The sequence below is a fragment of the Carettochelys insculpta genome, chromosome 10 (genome assembly GCF_033958435.1).
Source record: "Carettochelys insculpta isolate YL-2023 chromosome 10, ASM3395843v1, whole genome shotgun sequence".
Taxonomy (NCBI): domain Eukaryota; kingdom Metazoa; phylum Chordata; order Testudines; family Carettochelyidae; genus Carettochelys; species Carettochelys insculpta.
This window is the reverse complement of record NC_134146.1, coordinates 37,267,757-37,294,979: the sequence shown is the minus strand read 5'-3', so window position 1 is coordinate 37,294,979 and position 27,223 is coordinate 37,267,757. Positions and strand designations below refer to the sequence as shown.

The 27,223-nt window shown below is 45.1% G+C and overlaps 1 protein-coding gene and 1 pseudogene across 3 annotated transcripts in view; one reads left to right on the top strand and one right to left on the bottom strand.

Annotated features, from left to right (window-relative positions):
• Nucleotides 1-27,223, top strand: part of PHC3 (polyhomeotic homolog 3) — a 120,872-nt gene that overhangs the window by 28,180 nt on the left and 65,469 nt on the right. The gene's annotated exons all lie outside the window — the stretch shown is intronic.
• Nucleotides 733-3,186, bottom strand: LOC142018511 (A-kinase anchor protein 4 pseudogene; annotated as a pseudogene).

Here is a 27,223-nt window from a genome sequence, read left to right as displayed (position 1 = left end):
GCAGCAGTGCGATGTTAACAGGACTGCTCATTTTTACTGCTACTGTTCAGAATCCTGTGAATAGAAGGAGAACTGGCAAAAATTGTGTTAATTCCCTGCTACAGCTGTTTTGGAAGGCTCTAAGCAGGAGCAGAGGTATACTCACTGGGGAAAAAACAGAACTGTGACTGGGAAGTAGCTACCAGAACACAAATCTCTTCAATCTCAACCTCCACTCCCTGCAGCATCCCTCAGGCTCTTATGAGGGAGAAGACCAGAAAACTCTGTCCAGCAACTAATGGATTAGACACCTGGTCATCAGCTGATGATATGAAAGACAAAAATGTAAGCAGCGCCCATGATCAACACACCAGTTGAAACTCCAACACCCTTCCACTTCCCAGTAGCCTATGGCAGCAGGGTTAGGTTTCTCATTAGAGCATTGCCCCTGAACCTTGCTGGCAGATACCTTTCTCACCTTTTCTATCATACCTGTCTTCATTCCAGTACTGTCCTCAGGCTAGTAGGTGGGTGGCAATTTTTAAATCTCTGAAGTGCTTAATAAAAGAATTAATGGCAATAGGGGTGGTAATTTTTATTGATGATATTGCCCAGCCAGTGTGTAACAACCTGAGGAATTCAGTGCAGTGTTCTCAGGAAAATCAGTTGTAGTGTTCTTGTTGTTCCAGCAGGTAGTTAAGATGGGCATTTAGCTGGGTTGAAGTAACATGAGAGGGAGGAGTTGGCACTTGTTCACAAGTTAGCAAGAAGCCAGTCCATCAATCCACAGTGAGACATGTTTCCCACAGCAGCATCAATCTGTTGTTTCTCAAAGTATCTCATTACCTCCTGAAGAATATCCCCCACACTGCAGCCTTTCTTTGCTGCTTTTTCAGCCAACAGAGGAAGCTTTTTCAAATTTCCTTCATCTTCATTCATGAATGACAGATTAGGTACATTGAAGTGGGAAGCAGCCATCCACTGGAGGATAGCCTGAAGCTCCCTGTTCTGTGTGCTGCTGTTGGCATGTTGGTTGTTCACTATCACTTCAGAACCAGGTGACAAATCTGATAGTTTTCCACTCAACTTCACTTGTGAAGTTTCCCTTGACCTTTCCTTATCAAAAGTTGTGGATTTGTTTCTTGAGGATGAGGCACTCATTGCATTTGGCTCATCTGATAGGTCACCTATTGGTAAATCAGCATTGTTGCATTTAGTTATGAATAAACATAAGTTCATCACAGATTCTGTCAGTTGCTCAATAAATGTCTTGTTGACCCGATCCAGGTTGTCAAATTGATCCACGACTGAATTGGACTGCATAGATAAGCCCTTTTTGCTGAACTCACTGTTGGTAGTGCCATCCTGTTTAATACTCTTATTTGTCTCATTTGAATGATCATCTATATTGAAACCAGCCTCACATAAGACCTTCTGGATGATCGATAAGAGGATGTTTGATATATCTCCCTTTTGGGAATTGAGCTCTTGGGGACTATTCCGTGACCCAGCAGCCATTTTAAGAGACTTAGAACTTTGACTTTTCCCAGCCTTTTCAAAATGAGATTCACGAGAAACAAACCCAAGTGAAGAACTGTCAGAATCATGCATGGTTGAATCTTTGCTACTGTTTGTCTGTTGGAGTAAGTACTGTTGTATCAACATTAATGCTGTCAAAGTGACGTCTTTTGCTAGTGACTCTGTTGCAGTGCTGACCTTTTCTGGCTTTTTTGCTTGACTCCCTTTTACCTTTTCTGGCACTTTACTTGCTGTTTGTTTGGAATGCAACATGGTAAGTCCCTCTTTAATTATTTGGTCACTTACTTTTTCAGCACAGGTCAACATCTTTGGCTTCGGTTCTTCCTTCTCCTTTTGGGTTTTCAGTGTAGCGAACTGCATGCTTTGAGATTTTGAGTCTGATGGGAATGCTGTTTTCAGTAGGGTGTATGCTAGGCTGTGAGACTTGGACTGTCCTTTATCATTTTGCTCTGCTACGAGGACCTTATACAGCCGTCTTACCATTATTTCCAAAATTTCAGTAGATTTCTGGCTTCCCATATTATATAGATTTTTCTTCACAGTGGAAACGAAATCAGAATCTGTCATGAGCACCCCTGTGACATTATGCATATTTTTCATGGTTGAGTCTATCAAGTCTGATATGACATCTTTGGTGTGTTTGAGAATTACTCTCTTCAAAACTACACAAGCTGGGGTTGTCTTTCCATCCTTCCTTTGGACTTTCATGGTCTTCATGAATGAGAACATCATGTCTGAAGCAACCTGATTGGCATAAACCATTAACCCCTTGCTTACAGAAGTACCAGAATCATCCTGCCCAGACTGTTTTGCTTGCTGACACATTTGTTTATCTCCAGCTTTTCCTCCCTGTTTACCACCATTTTGATTAGATATTTCACCATAGAAGAGTGATGTTTTCTTGGAACCAGGAGTGTCTCCTTTCTTGATAGTCTTTTCTTGATGTGGCATGGTGGATGGACTTGCTCCAGTGGATTCATTCACTGTTTGTGATGGAGTTTTGCTGAGAGAACCACGGACGTTATCGTCTTTCCCTTCAGCAGCTGAGGCATGAATTGCCTGGTGTATACACTTACTGGCAGCACCTTCCAATTTATCTGTGATCTCTTTACGTGCCATTTGAAGAACCAAAGAACAGAGCTTATTTATGTAGCTTGAAACGTCATCAGGATCTCTTTTTCCCTTTTGGGCACCAGCAGACTTTAAAGATGTGTCGCTGTTTTGGGACAATGATGAAGCAATGAAATTTTTGCTACCTTTTTGTTTCGGAGGGGTATCTGAAGGGGTCAGTGCATACTGGAATCCAGTTGCGTATTTCTGAAGGTCATCGTTGAGCCAGCTCACAGCACTGAGTTCATTAGATGAACCTTGTTTAAAAAGACATACTGTACCTTCAGTCTTAGAATGAGCATGCTTCTCATTGTCCTTAACTATAATAACTTCTTTTTCCTCCAGATTTCCCAGATCGGGTTCATTTGAAGGTTCAGAGATGCTACTGTATTGGCTAGCAGCTTTCTTTGCTTTTGACTCTTTGTCCTTTATGTTCAGGCTGGATACATCGACAAAACAGATCACTTTCCGGTCCTGGTTCTTTTGCTCATCAGGGTTGTAGAGGTCTACTTTACACACACCAGCTTGGCTGTGTAACCAGTCAACTTCCTGAGACATTGTTACAGATTCAAAATAGAACTGTAACTAGTATTCTTGTGGTGGATGAGCAGCTATGGTGACTTTGCCAGACTCAGATGTTGCCTCCTCTCTCAACTTTCCATGGTCTTCTACTGTCAGATGGTATCTTCATCTTTGTGAACACATCGTTTCTATAGTAGTGGTGACATCATAAAGAACAGATTTTTACCAACAACTGCTGGTGTGTTTCCAACTATTTAACAATGGGCTAGTACTTTTTTTTTTTCTCCATTTTTTTATCTTGTGAGAAATCTGTTCTCTGTTACGGAGAAGTTGGGTTGAGATACATGAGGAGTAAGAGTAGGGGTGGTCTACTTTGTCCGTTTTTCAGTATAAACAGAAACATTTCTCATAAGCAAGGAAGAAGGAAATTTGACTTGAGATATAAAAGCATTTTGCTGCCTTTTTGCTGGAAATATTTATAGTTTCAACTGAGAGATATCTATATATTGATAGTATAACACAGAGGTCCTCTTTAAAAGAGAGAAGACTTTTAGAGAAAGAAGGTCTCAGGATGTTCTACAGAAAAACACATTTCTAAAATATGTGACACATGGACTACATCTACACTAGCCATCTCCTTTCAGAAGGGGTATGGTAATGAGAGAGTTCAGAAGATGCTAGTGAGGTTCTGGCATAAATATGCAGTGCCTCATTAGCATAATGGCAGCTGTGCATGGTTCAAAAGTGACACTTCCGGAATGCACGCCGCCCATGTAGACAGGGGCCTTTCAAAAGGACCCCCAGACGTCAAAAGCCCCTTCCTCCTAAAACCAAATAGGAAGAAGGGGCTTTCGAAGTCTGGGGTGTCCTTTCAAAGGGCCTCCCCATCTACATGGATGGTGTGTATTCCAAAAGTGGCATTTTCAAATCATGCACAGTTGCCATTGTGCTAATGAGGCATTGCAAATTTGTCACTGCCACATTAGCATCTTCCGAACTCCCTCATTATCATGCCCCTTCCGAAAGGAGGGGGCTAATGTAGACGTAGCTCTGGTGATATCCTCTACAAACCTGAAAAAAAGTTTAGTCCCAAAAATGCAACATTAACTTTTCTCTTTATTTCCTCAGTGAGTAGGGAGACCATATCTCCCTGTCCCAAAATATGGGGGGATGGGTGATTCTCCTGCCTCCATTGATTCCCAGGGAGATGGGAAGGTGACGGCAGGCGCCAGCGTGTTCTGGGAGCCCTGGGGAAGTGGCAGCCGCTGGCCCTCCCCCAGAGCCCAGGGAAAGCGGCAGCAGCTGGCCCTCCTCTGGAGCCCAGGGAAAGTGGTAGCCCAGAGTGCTTCTGGGGAAGTGGCAGCCACTGGCCCTCCTGCAGGAGCCCTGGGGAGTGGTAGGGATGCTGCAGCTGCCCATGCTTCCCTGAGGGTTGGGGAAGTGACTCCTGCCAGGAGTGGAAAAAGTCAATGGGGTGGGGAGGGGCCAAATATGGGACAGTTGGTTCCTTTTTAAAAATTAGTCAGGACTCCTTTTTGGTCTCCCTAATATGGGATGGATGGTCACCCTGTCAATGAGGACTAGGGGCTAAGGTGTTAACAGGGAGGCAGGAATGACTAATAATACTTAGGGATTTTCCAGTATGTATGGAAAAGTTAGATATTCATGAGACGTGCTAGCACTTTTGTCATGTTCAAACACAAGCATTAATTTCATCTATCTGAACATACACAGTGAACAACCATGCATTATTAATATCTTGTTCAACTCTGAAAACTTAGTTTGTAAGACTGGGATTATGGGACTCTGTATTTCTTGTTTTATATTCATCTTAAAGTGTGCTCAGTTTCTGAGTAGAAAGCTTTTTCTAACTTCTAGGTCTGGCAACAAGTGTAGACTCTGATAGTCAAGCTGATTCCTTTCCTTCCTGATCACCATAACTAGCAGTAAAGGTCAATTGTGTTGTTTTTTACTTGTGCAACCCCATACTCTTCATATTATGCCTTCTGTAGCCTCTCTGCCATTCATATTTGCAAAGGTGTAGGTTTTTAAATTTAGTAAACAGTTACAATGATGAGCAAGATGGGCTGAGGTCTGAGTCAAATCTCATTAACACCAGTTGGGATCTTAATTAAGAACAAAGATTTTAAATGTAATGTTGCCTTTGCAAGGCTATGGAGTGTGTGTAAAAAGACCATGGAAAAAACACAAAAAAGCCCCAACTTTTCAAGCCTTCACTTTTTTCCCACTGCAGTCAGCTACTGTGAGTGAGTAGACACCCAGACTTATTTGTTAACAATCAAAGTTCCCTGGTGTTACCTTAAGTCAGAAATGATGGGCAAGGGAGGGGTGGAAAATAAAAGGATAATGTACATACTTTATTTAAATGATTGTATTTTTCAAAATCTGTACCTGCCTCCATCCCCAGCCCCCTGCCCTGAGCCTCTCTTCCCCTCTTGCTGTGAGCTCCTCTTTAGTTGTCATGAGTATTTAAAATTCTGCAGGGGAATACAGTAGTGTTATAGTAGATGTATATAAGTGTTATATATAGTGTTATAGTAGATGTATATAAGTGTGCATGAGTAGATTCAGTATGACTGCAAGGGTATGGTCTTTGTCTAGCAATGGTATGGGAATAGGAAGATTATTTAGCTATGATATTATTAAGGATACTGGAAGAAATTCTTTCTGTGACTAATTTACTTCCTCAGTTTCATACAGCAAACATATACTGATAAGCAGTCAAAAGGAAGATTGAGGCTAACTGTTACCTAGGTGATGACATTTCTGTTAACTTCTGGGATCATAATTTGCTGTGTGTGATCACATTACAGGTGTCTCAAAATAGCTACTCTGCAAGGTAGCAGCACAGCTTGAAATGCAGCCTTTGGGTGGTTTCTAAGGCTCATCAACAGAGCAAAAACAGAAATTGCTGGCAGAATTTCTCGTGCAGTGGGCCACTGCAGACTGAGAACACCAGTCAGAGGCATTTATGCATTATCTGAATGTTCCTGTCAATGATCTGCCATTGGTCCTTGAGCATGTGCTGACTGTGCTTATAAATTCCCTTCTTTTGTTTTTCTTTTTATGAAGAATAGCTTGCTTCTGATTTTGAGTGAGAATCTCCCTGTTCATCATGTCAAGTATCGGAGGGGTAGCCGTGTTAGTCTGGATCTGTAACAGCAACAAAGGGTCCTGTGGCACCTTATAGACTAACAGAAAAGTTTTGAGCATGAGCTTTCGTGAGCACAGACTGACTTCATCAGATGCTGGTCTTGGAAATCTGCTGGTCCAGGTATAAATAAGCCAGAGTTTATAAGCGTCAATCTCCCGGGTCACACAGTAGCAGACTTAAAAGTAGCTATCCTACAGCAAAGAAATTTCAGGACCAGACTCCAAAGAGAAATTTCTGAGTTACAATTCATCTGCAAATTCAATGCCCTCAGCTCAGGCTTAAACAAAGACTGTGAATGGCTGGCTAAATACAAAAGCAGCTTCCCCTCCCTTGGCGTTCACACCTCCAGATCAACTGCTGGTAGTAAGCCTCACCCTTGCTGACTGAGCTAGCCTTGTTATCCCCACCCTTGCTCTGGCTTATTTATACCTGGCCCTGCAGATTTCCAAGACCAGCATCTGATGAAGTGAGTCTGTGCTCACGAAAGCTCATGCTCAGAACTTTTCTGTTAGTCTATAAGGTGCCACAGGACCCTTCGTTCCTGTTCATCATGTGGCTGAGCAGGTAGACCATATCATAGATACACCTGCTGCCACTGAGATGGAGTTGGCTAAGACTGGTGCTGCAACTGCTAGTGGAGACTCTGACAATAGTCTTCTTAGTGAAACGTCGGGTGCCCCATCGCAATACTGATCGGTTGACTGGTCTGGTTTTTCATGTGTTACATAGGTATTGAGGGAAGGTAACCTCTCCAGAGTAAATAAAATAAAAATACTGATTAAATTCTAATATATAAAATATGCCATTGACAATAGTTACGCAGTGTCGTCTTAGTACAGTGTGTTGCTAAACTAAATGATTAGAAAGAGTTAAGCTTTTGGTAGGTGAAAGGCTGTAGCACACCCAGAATATAATTATATTCACTTTTGTGCAGTACACACCCATAACATGATTATCACCTGGATATTCTGTCCAAAAATACATCAGTTTACTGTTTACTGGGTTTATATGGAGTGTGCAGTTTTTAAACATTCATTCACATTTATACACACTTCATTTATAGGTGAGGATGATGAAATGATAGAATTTTTTCTGACATGTCTGTTTCTCCTATTCTGAAAGAGCCAGCTTTTTTTATTATACAAGTCTGAAGGCAGTAGCATCACACAGTGTTGTAATTTGTATTGCCTGGCACAGTGCTACAGGAAGTGACCACAACTCCCACATATATAGTGATATGTTTACTGAATACAGTCATACCCCAAGATACACCCATTCGGGTTTACGAGAATTTGACTTTACAACGAGTTTCATGTAATACCCCTACTTTGGCTTATGAGGCATTTCTTCTCATTTACAAGGACTGATTTGGATTTTGCACATCTCAGCGGGACGCGGCCGCCCTGCAGCAAGAGAGAGGCCGCGGCTCCAGGCAACCGTTGCCCACCTGGCACATCTCTCCGCAGTGCCCGGCGGCAGTTTTCTGGAGCCCCTGGCCAGCCACAGCAGGTGCCCACCTCCGGAGCTGGGAGAGGAGGGGACAGTACCCATCCACGGAGCCACCACCCCAGGCATCTTGGCCCACCCCCACCTTTACCTTGACACTGCTGTGGCTGGTCTGGGTCTCCACCTCGGTGCTGCAGCAGCGGCACACCCCGGCCCGCCTGGTGGACGCAGGTTTCCTGCATTCCTGGCGGCACGGGCCAGGGCTGGTCGGAGGCTGGCGGCTCTGGTAGGCGAGCACCAAGGGGATGGAGTTGGCCGCATCTGTCTTGACGAAGAGGCCGTGCAGGGCAGCGGCACCGTGCCAGGGAGGTAGACTCATCCGAGTCCTGGCAGTAGATCACGCCACTCTGCAAGACGTGGATGCTGGGCGCACAGCCCATCCCGGCCCCGCTGCTGCTGCTTACCCCCCCAGGCAGCTAGGGGGCCGCCACCGCCCTCCCTGCACAGCTGTGCCTTGGGGGCCATTCGCCCCCGGGGCGTTCTGTCCCATTTAGCGCTTGGTTTGCCTACCGCTGCCGCCTCAGCCGGCGGCGGCGGGGCCTGTCCGCTGCAGAGCCCCGTACGAGTGAGGCATCGCCCCTCACCAGCCAGGGGCCCCCTATGCCTGCCTAGCTCCCTGCACAGCCAGCCCCTGGCACTGCCCCCCGCCCCCGCTTAACCTAAGCTGCACTCAGGCCGGGCTGCCTTCCCGTGCCCTGCCCTGCCCTGCCCACCCACTTGCACTGGCCTCTCTTCTGAGGCTGTGGGCAGCTACTCGGCTTTGTGCCCCCCTCCCAGGCACTCTTTTATTTCCATTCCCCTTGCAGCCCTGTCTCTGCACCTGGGACAGCCCCCTGAAAGCAGGTAAACAGCCATATTGTAGAGTAATTAATAAAGGGAAAATGCCTTGTTTGGTTGTTATGATAACTGATGTTAACTATTGAAGTAATTGTGTTCATTTTAATGGGATTTGGTGTTTTAGCATAAATGGGTGTAAATTTTGGGGCTCAGGAATGCATAAAATTTTTTCATGTTGAAATTAATGGTCATTACGTTTTCGACTTAGGAGAATTAGTCCTAAGAGGGGTTTTTCATGAACGAATTACCCTCATAAGGTGGGGGAAGACTGTAATTGGATATATTGTGTGATAACTGCACAGTCCATGGAGAATCTGTCTTACCCTATGTGGAATAGCTTGAGTGCTACAGTTAAACGCACTGGTAACACAAAATGAGCAACCTCCTTTCATCTTATTATAGTGTGCATATCTCTGCTGCCAGCAGCAGCAACATATATACGGACAACATCTGTTTGCTGAACAACAGTGAATTACATTATGTGGGATTTATAATAAAATCATAAGGGATAATGCAAGTCACGTATATGCCTTTTCTCGTGCTGGCCACATTTGCAGAAGCCATAACAATCAAAACATGTGTAAGGTGTGCTAGTACTCAGATTTCTCACTGCATTTCACATATGCTGTCAGAATGTAAAAAATGTGCATTTGCGGATACAGCCTGAATCACAAAGCATATTTGTGTGTGATGGAAAAACCAATGTCATAACACAATAGTGATGTTATAAATTATTTCTCTCAAAAAGTGAGATTTACCTTCATTCAGCAAATGTACTTGTTTGCCTAATGCCATGACAGCCTCATAGTTGATGAGTCTAAAGCCTCATGGGTGGTGGAAAGGTATGCACAGCAGTAGGTGATATTTGCCAATACAAACCATTCCTGTGCTGGCATTTGAGAATATGTAAGTTGCTAGCCTTTCTCATTACAGTTTTCCAGATCTGAGAAGATTGATGGTCTAGAATAGATCCTAGTTAGGCAAGAGCTTAATTTGAAACACATGAGCAGTCCCACTTAATTCAATGGGTTGATTAATGTGTGAAGTTACCCATGTGCTTAATTTGCTGATTTGGGCCCCAATGTGTATATTGAGTGATTTTGCAGAGCTGTACATTCTGTTTTTTTGCTGATAAGTATACTTGCTTCTTCATAGGCCTTGTGGCAAGACACCATCAGTTTCATAAAATAAAGTATGACAGATACAAAAAATCTAAATACAAAACATTGATTATATGGTCTTCAGTAGCAGGCCCTGGTGTGTATTTATCTGAAGTTGTTCAGATAAAAGCCAAACACATCTGAATCCTTCTTGTGCATCTTGTGTGAAGATTGGTTTTGAAAGTTCACCATACTCTGCTGGTGGTCAGAAAATACTGTGGAATTGAAAACTTTTAACTAAATCAATGATACTCAGTAGTTCAGAAGCCAAATTAGTGACCAGTGATACCTGAAAAAGCCACAGTAATGTGAATGCATTGTTTCATTTCCTGTACGTTCGGAATAAAATGACTAAGTGTTCTACAGATGGTTAATAACCTGGTAACACTATCCTGATTCCTTAACTTAGATTAGTTAATTAAATCACACAGTGTTTAATATTGGCAGCAACGAGTTTCAGGAGATGCTTTAAAGAGCCCTTTGTAGCTACTGAGCCTGTTTGAATATCACTGAACTAAATAATTTACAAAGGTGAGTTTAAAGCAGAAAAAGGAAGGCGAGACACCCTTTCTAATAGTAGCAACAGTTGGATTTATACAGTTGAGCATGTGCAAGCCACAGTCCCCAGTACAATACGGCTGGAAAACATTATCCTTGCCTAAATGCCAGTAGACTATTGGTGGGCATCCAATTTAATGACATTTAATATAGTTATGGGGGTCAGAAGATAGAATGTTGTTAACCATTAGCAACAGCAAGAGAAGTCCTCCTCCCCAGAGTCCCTCCTCTTCACTAGAAAATCAAAGTTTTGGGGGCAGAGATCCAATTGGTAAAACATAGGTCATTCAGTTATGGATGGCCCCAAATTCTGGTAAAATGTTGCTTGGTTTGTGAATGGTTAGTGAACCAAGAACCAAAGAAGAGCTAATATTTGATGGATTGGAGTACTCTGAATGCTGTTTAACAAGCAGTATCATGTACCTGGCACATTTTCAATCAAATTTATTTTTAAGACAGTAATGTTTATAAATTCAACAGGTAGTGCAATTATGAAATGTGAGCTGGTTGTCTAAGTAGTACCATGTTCTTCTTCGAGTGTCCCCGTGGGTGCTCCACGTTAGGTGTCGGGCTCGCCCCGGCGCCGCAGGTCGGATCTTCCAAGCAGTTTCTGCCAGACCACGCATGCGCCGGTGCACGCCGTTCCCTTGCGCGCTCCTGGCCACGTGTGCGATCCGGTCCCCGCCAGTTCCTCTTTAACCGCCATCGGCTGCAGACGGAATCCGCTCAGGCTATGGCCAGAGTTAGCATATTTAACATTTTAATTGTTTTAAAGTTTCTTCAGTCTTAGATTAAGTTAGTCGGTGGTTGTTTTCAAAAAAAAAAAAAAAAAAAACAAAGAAAGAGAAGGAATTCAAAGCTTCCAATCCTAGTAATAAGTGGAGCACTGGAGGCCAGGAGCCTAGGGCCATTAGCCCTCCTGCCGCGGCAGGCTTTATCCGAGAGGGGAACAAGCACAGAGAAGGTGCTAAGTACCCTATTAACAACTCAAAGACTCACCACAATGTCCTCTTCAGGATTCAAGAAGTGTGAGTTGTGCCGCGAGGCGATGCCAGCGTCTGATGGGCACAGTCAGTGTATAAGGTGCTTGGGGGAATCCCATGTCACTCAGAAATGTTCCTTCTGCGCCAAGTTAACAGCCAGAGCAAGGAAGGACAGGGAAATGCGGCTGAAAATGCTGCTGTTCGACCAGGCCCTCCAGCCAGACGTCCCGGAGTGGCCGCAGCAGGAGGGACCCTCCAGGGCCCATAAAAGGAAAGCCGCGTCCCTAACCCCATCAGAGCAAAAACGGAGGAAAATCTCCCCAACCCGATCCCTGCCGGCAGCAACAGCGAACGGGACGGGTGGAGCGCACAGCCCCCAGCCGCAGCTACAGCTGATCGGCGGCGGCGCGGAGACGCACGTGGCGGAGGTTCAGCCTCCAATGATCAAACAGCCGCCCCGCACCGCGGGCAGGGCAGCGGCTAAGCAAGCGCCGGAACCGGTGGCTCCGCAAACAGCGGCACCGACCCCCGGGGAACCAGCGGCGCAGAGCGCGCAGGCACGCAGCCTGCAGGCACCAGGGGAGACCGCCCGCACGGCACTGCTGAGGAGCGTGCCGAGCGCAGTGCAGACTACGGGGCCGAGATCCCCGACGCGTCAGGGGGCGGAGCCACCCCCACAGGGGAGGGGAAAGGCAGCACAGAAAACACGGCACCGCAGTCCCTCTCCAGACAGGGCTGCAGAGCTGCTTTCTCTGAGCCCTCTGCTCGTGCTGCGGACTCCAACGGGAAGGCAGGGGTCACCCCTAGCCTATCCGGAGCCCCCATCTCCATTTCTACAGCCAGCCTCCCCATGGCTTGGACCACCTTCACCCTTCTTGGGCTTCGAGCCACTTGAGTACTATCACAAATCGGCCTCTCCAGCGTCCCATGTCTCCAGAAGATCGCGCTCCCCCAGACGTAGGGGGTATGCACCAAGGGAGTGGTCCAGGTCACCATCCCAGGAGCAGTGCCCGTGTTGCCATGGTCGCCCCTATCATGCGGGGCATAGACACCATAGGCATACTACCAGGGACAGATCCCCACAGACGGTTCCGTATCCCCGAGGGCAATCGCGAATGGGGACAGAGACTCAGATATCTCAGGGGGAGTTGGTTCTGGAACCCCGGGATTTTCCCTCGCAAGCTTCTAGCGAGTGGATATACCACCGTCAACAGGACCCGGAGGGTTCCAGAGAGGTGTACCCTAGCGGTTCCTTGCTGTCCTCCCCGGATGAGGCTACGGCCCCGGGGGACACCCATCCTCCGGACGATCTCAAACAGTTCCAAGAGCTGTTTAAAAGGGTGACCTTCACGCAAGGCATCCAAACAGCAGAGGTGCAAGAGAAGCACCATAAACTCCTTAAAAAGATGAGACCTCCAGCCTCCTCTAAAATAGCCATACCGCTTGACGAAGCAATCTTGGAGTTTGCCACCACGATATGGCAGACCCCTGCGACTATTCCGCCTGTCCACAAGAGAACGGACAAGAAATACTTCGTGCCGGTGAAGGGCATGGAGTTCCTATTCAGCCACCCTCAACCGAATTCTCTGGTGGTAGAATCGTCTCAACAGAGATCAAAAACGTCTCAGTTCAAAACAGGGGCAACGGACAAAGATGCCAAGAAACTAGAGCTGTTTGGCAGAAAGGTCTACTCCTCCTCCACCCTACTGTTGAGAATGGCGAATTACGCAGCGCATCTAGCAAACCACGATTTCGACAACTACTCTAAGTTTACCTCCCTCATGGACTCGCTTCCAGAGGACAAGAAGCCAGTGCTCAAGGCTATCGTGCAAGAAGGCTATGCGGCCTCGAGGACGGGAGTTCAGATTGCCCTGGATGTTGCGGACACAGCAGCATGCTCAACAGCTACGGCAGTGGTAATGCGAAGGGAGTCCTGGCTCCAAACATCGGGTATACCGAGGGATCTGCAGGCGAAGATCGTCGATCTCCCCTTCGACACGCAGAAGCTGTTTGCTGAATCAACTGACTCGGTCCTTCATTCCAGTAAAGACTCAAGAGCCACTCTTAGGACCTTAGGGATCTACACCCCTCCATACAGAAAGAAAAAGTACTACCCTCAGCAAAGACGGTACCAGTATCAGCCACAGTGTCCCCAGTACACAGGGGTTACGAGCAAGGGCGACATCAACAGCATCAGCAATATAGAACTCCCAGGCGACGTTCCTAACAGAGCTGTGCATCCTCGGGACAGGGCCAAAGGCCACAAGTTTGACACGCAGATCCAGGGCTGCGCCATCACTACCATCGCACAATGTCATCCGAAGCTGTTATTCCACCATCGCCTCCGACCATTCTACGACCAGTGGCAAAGGATCACCACAGACAAATGGGTGCTGGAGATCATAGCCATGGGGTACGCGATCCCCTTCCAGTCGCTCCCACCGCCACGACCTCCACCCAGGCCCCACCTGCAGGATGCCTCCCACGAAGCGAGACTCAAGCAGGAGGTAGACCATCTTATGCTCATGGGGCAGTGGAAAGAGTGCCGGAGCAACTGCAAAGGAAAGGGTTTTACTCCAGATACTTCCTCACGGAGAAAAAGACAGGAGGCTGGAGGCCCATCTTAGATCTTCGAGGCCCCAACCGGTACCTGTGCAAGCAACGCTTTCGGATGATCACAATCGCCTCCATCCTTATGGCACTGGACGATGGAGATTGGTTCGCAGCCCTCGACTTACAAGACGCGTATTGTCACATAACTATCCATCCGGCTCACCGACGATTCCTCCGGTTCAAGGTAGGCAAAGAACATTTTCAATACAAGGTCCTACCGTTTGGCCTCTCCTCGGCCCCCAGAGTCTTCACCAAGACCTTGGCAGTGGTGTCAGCCTACCTGCACAGACAGGAGGTATTTATATTCCCGTATCTGGACGACTGCCTTCTCAAAGGGGCCTCGAAGGAGGAGGTACTACGCATGATACGCGTCACAGCAGGCACGTTCTCTTCGCTCAGCCTGGTTATCAATCTGGCAAAATCAAAGATAGACCCCACACAAGACATAGAGTTCATAGGGGCACGCATAAATTCTGTTACAGCGAGAGTGTATCTACCAGAGACACGCTTTCGGGCCATCGGCTCCCTCGTGCAAGTCATCACCTTCAGCCCTATGGTGCCGGTTCTGACGTGCTTACAGCTGCTGGGCCACATGGCAGCAGCGATGTTCGTAGTACAGAACGCCAGGTTACACATGCGCAGCATGCAGCATTGTCTGGCGAGCGTATACAAACCGGCAGCACACACCGTTCACAGGGTGGTGTCGCCCACGACAGAGGTGCTCAAATCCCTGCAATGGTGGGTAAACCCCAAGAACATGCTAACAGGGGTACCCTTCCACCAACCACAAGTATCGGTTTTTCTTACTACAGATGCCTCCCACATAGGGTGGGGAGCACACATGGGCGAAGAGGTGACGCAAGGACTGTGGTCCTCCACGGAACAGTAACTGCACATAAATATACTGGAGCTCAGAGCGGTGTTCAATGCCTGCAGACACTTTCGAGACCATATACAAGGCAAGGTAGTCAGGATCAGTACAGACAATACCTCCACCATGTTCTATATAAATCAGCAAGGAGGAGCTCGGTCCCGTGCCTTATGTGCGGAAGCAGTCCGGTTGTGGAACTCGTGCATCGCCAACAATATAACCTTGAAAGCCTCGTACTTACCAGGCGCTCACAATGTGAAGGCAGACCAGCTGAGCAGGCGGTTCGCACTCACGCACGAGTGGCAGATCCGTCCAGATCTGCTATGACCGATTTTTCACGCATGGGGCTTTCCCCAGATAGACCTGTTTGCCACTCAACACAACAAGAAGTGCCCATGATACTGCTCCAGGGCAGGACTGGGACGGGGGTCCCTGGGAGACGCATTTGCGATCTCCTGGAGGCGCCCCCTGCTTTACGCTTTTCCTCCCACAGTGCTGATCCACAAAGTCTTGTAGAAAGCCAGGAGAGAAGGAGCCCGAATGATCCTGATAGTCCCAACGTGGGATCTACAGCAATGGTTCCCCCTACTCCTGCGCATGTCGGACCGTCCACCGATGCCCCTCCCGGTGGCGCTGGATCTGCTCACGCAAGCCCAGGGGTCTATAGTGCATCCGCACCCTCAAGGCCTGCGACTACAAGCGTGGTTAATCCATGCCTCAGCTCCCTAGAGAGCACATGTACGGAGGAAGTGCAACAAGTCCTAGAAAGTAGCAGGAGGGCTTCCACCAGGAAGACCTACAAGCAGAAGTGGACTCGCTTCACGGCATGGTGTTCTGCCAAACAGCTAGCCCCCCTTTCAGTGCCTATACCTGTAACATTAGAGTATTTACTGGACCTCAAGAGAGGAGGACTCTCACTATCCTCGTTAAAGGTCCACCTTGCTGCCATTTCGGCGTTCAGGCACGAAGAGGAAGGGCACATGGTGTTCGCCCATCCCATGGTTACCAGGTTCCTCAAAGGGTTGGTAAACCTATACCCCCCTCGGAAACCGCTTCCACCTTCGTGGACCTTGGACCTGGTGCTTAGTGCACTAACGGGACCACCGTTCGAGCCTTTAGCCACGGTTTCCCTGCGCCTCCTTACGATAAAGACAACCTTCCTTCTCGCAATCACGTCAGCTCGCAGGGTGAGCGAGCTTGCGGCAGTTATGGCAACGCCACCCTGCACAGTATTTTCCAAGGAGGCGGTAACCATACGGCTGCATCCAGCCTTTGTTCCTAAAGTTTCTTCTGAGTTTCATATTAACGAACCTATTGTTTTACCCTCGTTTTATCCAAAGCCTCATAACTCTAACAAAGAGGCGCGCCTACACCTCCTGGATGTGAGGAGGGCGCCAGCCTTCTATATAGACAGGACCAAGTCCTTCCGGAAAACGGATAGACTCCTAGTCTCTCTCGCTCCCAAATTGAAAGGAGGAGGTCTCTCTTCGCAGAGAGTCTCGAAGCACATCGTATCCTGCATAAAAATGTGCTACGAACTCAAAAAGACTCCTTTACTGGCCACACCCAGGGCTCACTCCACTAGGGCGGTGGCGGCATCAACAACCGTTTTCAAGGGCGTTGCACTAAAAGACATTTGCAGAGCGGCGACCTGGTCATCCTGTGACACCTTCGCCAAGCACTACGCCCTTCACAGGGTATTCCAAGAGGATACCCAGCTCTCGACAGTGGTCCTCTTGGGGACAAGCTGCACATGATCCGATTACCCACGTCCTATTTTGGGTTACTGCTGGGTAGTCACCTAACGTGGAGCACCCATGGGGACACTCGAAGAAGAAAGAGAAGTTACTCACCGTAGTAACGGTGGTTCTTCGAGATGTGTCCCTGTGGGTGCTCCACCACCCACCCATCCTCCCCGCTTCGGATCTCTGTTTATTGTTTTGCAGGAGCATCTGAGGCGGTTGGTCAAGGAACTGGCGGGGACTGGATCGCGCATGTGGCCAGGAGCACGCAAGGGAGCAGCGCGCACCGGCGCACACGCGGTCCGGCAGAAACTGCTTGGAAGATCCGACCTGCGGCGCCGGGGCGAGCCCGACACCTAACGTGGAGCACCCACGGGGACACATCTCGAAGAACCACCGTTACTACGGTGAGTAACTTCTCTTTCTTGCAGTTGGTTTGAGGCAGATTTGAGAACAGCAAGTTCCCATTTGAATAGTATTGCACCTTGCCATAAAAGTAAAGGAAATGCCCGTGAGTATTGAAACTGCTAGAGCTAAGTTTTGAGGGCTGTGTTTTAGTGAGGTGAGTGGTTGTATTTGCCACAGGGCATCATTAGGTTGCTTTGACATACTAGAAAAGAGATGTTAGGCAAGAGAAACAAGCTTCCTCTGTTGGCTTCATTTATGAAGTTGGAGAGCATGCATGATTTTTTTTCAGTTCCTTAAAAGGAATGTGCCCCTCACCTATATCAAAGCATCCTTCCTTTTAAGGATGAAGGGGTAGTCCCTGTATGACTTGGACTGACCTCTTTTTGCTCGTGTTGTGAGTGGCTAGGAGCCTCTCAACTTGAACAATTTGATCCCCCATTTCCTTGATTATTCAGTGTGTCAGTGCTCTGTCCACAGACCTGATAACATCCAGGCTTGGACAGCTTTCTTGATCGAATTCTTTATCCCCCTCTTCCTAATTTATGACTGTTGAAATGCAAACACTAATAGGTAATGATACACAGAACAAGACATCCTAGAAAAAAACTGATTAAACCTGATTCTTAAGGTATGTCTTCACTTTGTAGGTGCAAATTTGTTCTTAGCTAACCCAAGTTAGTATAACTTAGGGTGATTCTGCTTTTAACTGAAGCTAGCTGCTTCAGTTAATACATAGATGGGTGCTTGTGGTGGAAGTTTATCTGATAACTCAAATTAACATTGTTGCTATATGCTCACTGCTATTTGAAACCTGATCAGCTAACTCCTGCTAGGTATATACTTCTGTTCTTCCTTCAGTGAAGGTGTACTTCTCGGTGGACAAAATGCATTATCCAACTATTCAGATGTAACATCTCAGAGAGATGTCCTTGGTCAAACAATTCAGTTCCATTGTCTGCTCTCCAACTTTTAATCTGGCAATAGAAACATAAAACATGTTAAATGGGAAGGAGGAAAACTGACTGGGATATTTTACTAAATTATCTTATCTGATTATCTGAGGTGGAGGTGAAATCATTTTGTCCAATTTTCTGTCAAAGTAGGACTGATCCCTCGGAATATTTTTCAGGGCTTTGTCCAAGATAATTCTCTCTCAGGCCTGGTCTACACTTGAGGGCAATGTTGAGTTAAGGTACACAACTATAGCTTGAGTTAAAGTATTAGAGGTCAAGTTGATGCAGCATCCCCATTGTTCTGTGGACTCCCCTAATTCTTCTTGCTCTGGTGGAGTACTGCTGTTGACAGTGGTCGATTTAGCAGGTCTGTATTAGACCTACTAAATTGACACCAAGAAGGTGGATCTCCACAATGCTGATTTCCCGGTATAGACAAGGCCTCAGATTATGTGCCTTCCCCCATTTCCCTTGTAAGATCATTTAACTAGCAGGAAGTGTTTGAATACTCATTTTCTCTTTTAAATTATCTAATTTATTTTAGTTATCTTTGTACAAGAAAATCTGTATTCCTTATTATTTACTGTTTTAATAATTGTTTAACCAAATTATGTGCATTTATTTTTTTTAAATCTTTCTTCATGAACCTCTCCTTTCAATTTTCTATTCATTGCTCTTCCTCTTGTCTGAAATCCTTCCACTTTGTGGATATTTTTGTAATGCTTAGCAACAAACTTAGCTGTCTCTCCCGAGCCACATAACTATTTATATCTGTGTAGGGTGATAGTTTTGAATGTACAGTATCAAATTCCATTGATTATTTCTACTGTGTGTTGCAAACTCAAGTTCTTAATTTTGAGTAAGAATTCGAGAGAATAAATACATGATTTTTTCACTATACAAAATCCAAATAGATCTACTTAATTAATTTCACCTACTAAACCTATTATTTTATATTGAATATGTAATAAATAAACTATCTCTGAGAGATGTCATCCACTAACTGCTGTGTTCCATAGTAGCAAAAATATCTCAGGATCTATTACCTCACTTCTGTAGGGTGTGATGGTAGCTAGAGTTTGGCTCCAGGTTGTTGTCTTCCTGTTAGTACACATTTAAAGACCAGTACAAGCCTGTCACTCTTGTTTTCTGCTTCTCTTTGAGCACTGTCTAAATTGTGGAGAAAAGGGGCAGAGTTACTGTTATTGACTCTCCTTGAAGGCCATAGGCCATGATACATCACTCAGGCGGTTCTGTCCCTCCTGCAGCTGCCCATTGCAAGACTCTCCAGTTGGCACAGTGGTTACTTGGTCTTTTTTCTCGTTTCTGTTCTTTTCTTTCTCTAGCTTCCTCCATTGTACTCCACTGTACCTTTTTCTGTGGAAAAATAGCACATAGTTTATTAGTTGCTCCTGTGCCTACATTAAAATCATGTAGAAAGAGAACTCTGGGTCTTTTCTGTTGGAAAGCTATAACTCAGTACTGTTTTCCCCCCATACAGGACACAGCCTGTTGTTGTAATCTGTCAGCGTTCTATTTTGTTTTTACAAATAGAACGTCCTCATAATTTTTGAAATTATGTTAAGATGCCCAAAGGTGTATGGCTATTTCAACCCATGTATTAGCTATAGTGCAACTGTAAATACCCTTTTCACATCCTTAGACCTCAGTTCTTAAGTCCAAACAACTTTTCAGTGGCATGATAAATACTGTTGTGTTTTGAATGATATCAGAATGAGCAATGTGAATAATGTAAGAAAGTATCCAAAATCCCATTACCATTGCAGTACTGCAGCTGAGAAAATAGTGCATGATGCTGGCTGTGACATGGCGGCCATGTCTACACTAGCCAAAAACTTCAAAATGGCCATGCAAATGGCCATTTCGAAGTTTACTAATGAAGCACTGAAATACATATTCAGCGCCTCATTAGCATGAGTGCAGCCACGGCACTTCGAAATTGATGCAGCTCACCGCTGCGTGGCTCGTCCAGAAGGGGCTCCTTTTCGGAAGGACCTTAGCTACTTCGAAGTCCCCTTATTCCTATGAGCAGATAGGAATAAGGGGACTTCGAAGTTGCCAGGATCCTTTCAAAAAGCCATTTGCATGGCCATTTTGCAGTTTTTGGCTAGTGTAGATGTAGCCAGCAACTTGCACTTACCTTCTTTTGAATTGACATATCCATCATGAAGCTGAATTTGTTGTGGAATTACTGAAGCTGTTGCAGCTCTTCCTCTTCACCATATTAGAGAATTTTTCTATTAGATCTTCACACACGCCACGCTACAATAGAGTAGAAACTAACCGTCTTAGGGAAGAAAATAACTTGCTCCCTCCATCATTGATAAGGTGATGCTTTTAATTGCTCAGTTCTTTAGACTACCAGCGGGGAGCCCAGTTCCTGTTATCTTTGGCTTGATGACATAAGAACATTGGGAGTTAAATGTTTGGTTTCTTAGTGACTGTGTGACTCCAGTTCCAATGAATTGCTGTATCTTCCCTGGTTTTTTCCCCCAGAAATGTCTTGTTTGTCAAGTTCTGTTGGCTTAAAAATCCTGAGTATGTCTATATGGCTGCTGGAAAGTGTGAGTCCCAGATCAGGGAGACATATGTTCTAACTCTGCTCAGACTGGTATGCTAAAATAGGAGCATGGTCATGAAGCACAGGGGACGGCCTGGGGTAGCCTTTCAAGTAAGTATGTAGAACATCAGTGACTAGTTGGAGCCACTCCCATGTTGTCATTGTCACACTGCTATTTTTAGCATACTAGTTTAAGAAGAGTTATTACATGTGTGTTAACCTAAGCTGAGAATCGCACCTCCCAGCTGCTATCTAGAAATAGACTAAGGAAAATTGTGACTTTTGATGAAGTTATATTTTTGGTGCAATAAATCACAGCATTCTCAGATATTCAAGACCTATTGGGTCATCTAGTTCTTTCCTTTGTCAATGCCAGATGGTTCGTTGTTGAATACAGTGATAGTTTTAAATGTCTCAAGTGCTGTGGCTTACTTCATGTTCTAATACCTGCTACTGTTGGGGAGTTATGTGACTGTTTGCCTATATTAATTTTATCCAGTTATTTCTAGGGTTTGTTTAGACTGCAGTTTTGCTTGTGATGTAATTCAGATGAACCAAAAGCAAATATTTGTGAGTGTTGAGCTAAACATTTACAGTGCTACTTTGACTTAACTAGAACCAATTAATTTGAGATGCAGCACAACCAGAAACAGTAGTCTAGGGCAATTGTTAAAATATATCTTTTCCGACCTGCATTGTATCACACTAAATAATTCTTTTCCATTTGTTGCTATCAACACTTAAGCTATTATGTTCCTCTGATTACGGAGGCAAGGTGGGTGAGTTAAGTGCAACTCAAAATCCCACTCCCCCGGCTCTGGCTCAACCCCCTTGGCCCCCTGCGGCCCTGGTTCACTCCCACCCTGTGCCCGGCCCTGGCTCAACTCCACCCTCCGCCCTCTCCTGCAGCCCTAACCCACCCTAGGCTTACCCCCCCACCCATGTCCCCAACTGACTGCCAAGTTTAACCCTCCCCAACTGCCCCACCCATCCCACCCCACCCCTGGATTTACCTTTCAAAAGGAGCTCCAGATGCTCCTGCTGCTTCCCTGGCTGCAGGGCATGTGTTCTGCTGGGGGAAAAAAAGCCACACACACCCCTGACTTAAGCAAAATTTGAGTTGTATGAGAGTGCGTGGGAATGCAACCCTTACCTAAATCGAGGATCTACTGTAATCTACTTTCTGACATAGAAGATTAGGGTTGGAAAAGACCTTGGGAGGTCATCTAGTTCAACGTTCTGCTCAAAGCAAGACCAACACTAACTAAATCATCTCAGCCAGGGCTTTGTCAGCCTGGCGTTGAAAACCTCTAAGGATGGGAATTCCACCATTTCCCAAGAAAACTAATTTTAGTGTTTCACTGTCTTCCCAGTGAACTAGCTTTTTCCTAATAGCAAACCTAACCCTTCTGCACTGCAGCTTGGGACCCTTGACCCTTGTTCTGTCTTCTGCCACCAAGAACAGCCTAACACCATCCTATGTGAAATCCCCTTCACATAGTTGAAGGCTGCTATAAATCTACTCTCACTCTTCTCTTCTGAAGATTTAAGCCCAGTTCCCTCAGCATCAAATCAGTTATGTGCCCCAGCCCCCTAGTAATTTTTGCCGCCTCCATGGGACACTCCAATTTTTCTAGGCAATAATTTGGTGGGTACAGGAGCAGATTGGAGGTGTGGGGTCTGGCCAGGAGGTTGGGTGCAGGAGCAAGCTAAGGGTGAGGAGTCTGGGCAAGAGGGGAATGCAGGAGTGAGCTGAGGGTGGGGGATCTTGGTGCAAGGGAGATGCAAGAGAGGTCTAGAAGTGTGAGATTGGGGCTTTGGGGGGCACTTACCTGGTGCAGCTCCCTTGATGGTCCTAGGCACAATCCCCTGTTCCTCTAATTGGTTGTGATTCTGGTTAATCTGGGCAATGGAGTGAAAAGTCTCCAGGCAGCTCTGCAGTGCTGTTCCTCCAGCTGGAGGAAGGGAAGTGGCCATGGTGCATGACACCTGAAACCACTTCCTGCCCTTGCCAAGCAGAGCCCATAGGCCAGATCCAGCCCTAGCTTACCACGAGGTATTGGTGAGGCCACATCTGAAGTATTGTGTCCAGTTTTGGATCTTTCATTACAGATAGGATATGGATATTTGCTGTGTTTTCAAATGGCAGTGTATCTGTAACAGAGAGAAAGCCGTGCTAATCTATATGCTATCAAAACAAAAAAGCAGTAAAGTAGCACTTTAAAGACTAACAAAATAATTTATTAGGTGAGCTTTCGTGGGACAGACCCACTTCTTCAGACCATAGCCATACCAGAACAGACTCAATATTTAAGGAACAGAGAACCAAAAATAGTAATAAAGCTTGACAAATCAGAAACAATAAAATCAAGGTGAGCAAATCAGGAAGTAGAGGGGTTGGGTGGGGTGTCAAGAATTAGATGAAGCCAAATATGCAAAAGAGCCCCTATAATGACCCAGAAAATTCACATCCTGGTTCACACTGTATGTTAGTGTGTCAAATTTGAATATAAAAGAGAGTTCAGCAGCCTCTCTTTCCAAAGTAGTGTGAAAATTCCTCTTTGGTAAGACGCAAACTCTTAAGTAATTAACAGAATGGCCCACTACATTAAAATGTCGGCTGACCGGTTTGTGGATCAGGAGTGTTTTGATGTCTGTTTTGTGCCCATTAACTCTTTGTCTAAGAGAGTTTGAAGTCTGTCCAATATACAAAGCATCTGGGCATTGTTGGCACATGATGGCATATATGATGTTAGTTGAGGAACACAAGAATGTGCCCGTGATTCTATAAGTAACCTGGTTAGGTCCAGTGATGGTATCCCCAGAATAGATATTTGGACAAAGCTGGCAGCGGGCTTTGTTGCAAGGAAAAGTTCCAGGACTGGTGTTCCTGTGGTATAGACTGTGGCTGTTGCAGGCCTGTCACCTAGGGCCTTCTGGAGTGTGGCATCCTGATTAAGGATAGGTTGTAGGTCTTTAATAATGTGTTGCAGTGGTTTGAGTTGGGAGCTGTAGGTAATGACCAGTGATGTTCTGTTCTTGGCTTTTTGGGGCGTATCTTGGAGTAGCTGGTCTCTGGGTATTCGTCTGGCCCTGTCGATTGTTATTTATTTTTCCTGGTGGGTAATTCATGTTTATGAATATTTGGTAAAGATCCTGTAATTTTTGGGTCTCTGTCAGTAGGATCAGAGCAAATGCGATTGTACCTAAGGGCGTGACTGTAAACAATGGATCTAGTTATGTGTGCAGGATGGAAGCTAGAAGGGTGTAGGTAAGTATAGCGATCTAGAGTGTGGTACCAATCTGGCCATCCTTGATTTGTACTGCAGTGTCTAGGAAATGTATTTCTCACGTGGAGTAATCGAGACATAAGTTGATGGTGGGGTGCAGATTGTTAAAGTCTCTGTGGAATTCTTCTAGAGTCTCTGTACCATGGGTCCAAATCATAAAGATGTCATCAGTGTATCTTAAATAGAGATGGGGTAATGGGGATGAGAGCTGAGGAATTGTTGTTCCAGGTCAGCCATAAATATATTGTGGGGCCATGTGGGTGCCCATAGCAGTTCCACAAATTTGGAGGTATAAATTGTCCCCAAATCGGAAATAATTGTGGTGAGAACAAAGTTAGAGGTCAGACACCAGACTGGCTTTGGTGACATCAGGGATGGTATTCCTGATCGCTTGTAATCTGTCTTCATGCGGAATATTAGTGTACAGAACCTCTGCTTCCATGGTGGCAAGGATGGTGGTGTCAGGAGCTTTTCCAATGTTTTGTAATTTCACCAGGAAGTCAGTGGTATCTTGGAGATAGCTGGGAGTGTTGGTGGCATAGGGTTTGAGGAGAGAGTCCACATAACTGGATAGTCCGGTGGTAAGGATAATACCTGAAATGATAGGGGCGTCCAGGGTTCCCAGGTTTGTGGATTTGGGGAAGTAAATAGAATAATCCAGGCTGGGGCTCAGATGGTGTGTCTGAGTGAATAAAGTCCTGAGTAGCAGCAGGGGAGTTCTTTAAGTAGTAGTTGTAATTTCTTTTGGATTTCCGAAGTGGGATCAGAGGAGAGAGGTCTGTAAAATATGGTGTTGGAGAGTTGTCTGGCTGCCTCCTGTTCAAAGTCTGACTTATTCATGATGACAACAGCGCCTCCTTTGTCAGCTGGTTTGATTATAATGTCTGGGTTATTTTTGAGACTCTGAACAACATAGCGTTCAGCATAGTTGAGATTGTCTCTCATTTGGAATTGTTTGCATATAATGGCAGTGTGAGCACAGTTGCGGAAGCATTGTACATATGAATTAAGTGTACTCTCTGCTCAGTCACTTAGTTTTTTGGTAACTTGATATCAATCAATTTTTTCTGTGATTTTCAGTTATTTAAATTACCTTGATTTAAATCAGTCCATCCTGCTAATTAGGGAGCTCATGACCATTGCATTGTTTTTACGTATGTTTTCCTTACTACTGAGCACATATATGATCAGAGGGTGCTGAATGGTGCTCTAGTTGATACTTTTAAAAATGTTCAGTGGCTATACTTCCCACTTGTGTTTTATATTTAAATATGCAGATGTTTTGAAAATTCAGCTTAATGTGTAACTAAGAGCTTTTGCGGTAGTAAATGTTACTATTGCTCTTCCTCTTTCCCTGCAACTCATACTGCAAGGTAGAGACGAAAATAAAGGGAGTTAATAAAATGGAATTATTTTCTATTTTAAAATAAGATTAAAAGCCTTGAACAAAATGTATTACATATTTAACAACCTTTATTAGTGTGTTCCTCGTACGTAGCATCTCTAAACAAAGCTAATCTGGATTTCTTTCCAAATGACAAATAGTAGATAAGTACAGTCTGAAATTAATGTAGACAATAGTGTAACTTGTCAGGACCAAAGCAAATTTGTGTAATTTACTTGAATTTATTATGGGGCAGAGAGAGGGCAGTTCTGAAAGTTTGAGAATAAAATATACCTTTGGCATAATGATTCCTAAAACTATTTCATTTTACATTAGTTTTCACGTGACTCTTTTAAATGTATCGTTTACTTTAGGAAAGGTCCTGGCTTATGGGATTGAAAAATATCTTAAATTCTAGGACAACTTTCCTGTAGCATCTCTGCTTTGAATCTCTGTTAAGAGTTTCAGTGTTATAAGAAACATATTTATAGAGAGAATGTTTTCCTTGGTTCTTTTGTGATAAGCTTCATGTTTTTCACATTTTACAGTTTAATATCTCTCAGACAGAAGAGAACATTATCAGTATGGGTTGAACCTTTCTAGTTCAGCACCTTTGGGACCTGACCCACTGCTGAATATGAGAATTTGACAGACCACAGGTTGATATTTTCTAAGAGCATTACCAATGCTTCCACTGCTTACTGGGCTCTTAGAAGATATTTAGGGATAAATTCCAGCTAAATAACAGCTCAGAACACTGAATGCCAGGACTGGTGGCTGTAAACAAACTTTATGGAACCACAGGAAACTTGATCACATCCATGAGAAGTGGTTGCCTGATTAGCTAAAATTATTCCAGATTAAGCATGTTGCTGGATGAGAGAGTGACGGACTAGAGCGGTTCAACCTTTATTCTACTGTTCTAATTTTAAAAAAATGTTATAAAACCAGGGCCCAGTAGGCAGTTAACCTGTCATTTTCCTAAAACATTTGTATGATTCTTGCAGTTCCATCTGATTTCTATAATTTTAAAAGGTGCCTATTGGAGAAAGAATTTTAAACTTTCATGTCTGCTGCTATGTACGGAATATCTTTCCTGAGTGCTATCACATTCCTCATTTAATTCTTTCCAGGAGTCTAATTTTTTTTGCACAGTATCTGAGATATTACATATTTTCAACTGTTGTTTTTTCATCTATTGTCTTTGTAGTGAGTTGCTCATTTGTGTGGGAAGAGCTAAAGGTACTGAATCTGTTGCTGGAACTTGTATGAGGGAATGAGCGATGTGGAAGTTGAGCAATGTGGAAGTGTGGAATTAACTGCTGGTGCACCATCTTGTGGCTGGGAGTAGCATTGTAGGCTTCCCCACCCCCACCCCCTTCCCAAGCCAACAGTTGTTTTGGCCCTACAGTGGTCTGTCTGTTCTCATGACTTAGCCCTATATCCATATTATATTTAGTCTGACCAGTTAGAGGGTAAACAGAATTCAATAAACTCAAAGAAATGCAGCTCCAGACTCAGTAGTCCTCTTCTACCTTGCACCACAGTGTTTCTGTACCATGTTTTCCAGTAAACTTGTAGGGAAACTCAGACTCTCGCCTTTCTTCCAGGTCCCAGTCCAGACATTTCTAACTCAGACTGCTCTCTGTCTCCATGGGCTTCCTGCCACCTTAGCCCAACCCTGATAATACTGGAATCTGCCTCTCCTTACACATTTCTTTTACTCTCTAGCAACCAAAGAAGGACTGCAAAGTTCTTCTGCTATCACCCTGCAACCCGCCTTCTCATCTTTCTCCCTTTATGCTCACTACCCAATTTCTTCCCCTGCTGGACTTCATCTTCAGTTTGGCCTGGCCCAGTCTTCAGGTACTTTAATTGAATTTTACAGCTCCAGTTTAACTTTCTAGTGCAAGAGTGAGGCATTATATTCCATTAGAAGGAGGTTGAATGGTAGAGGAAGGATGAGAAATAAGTGTGTTTAGTATTCAGAAAACAACACGTTTAACCAATTT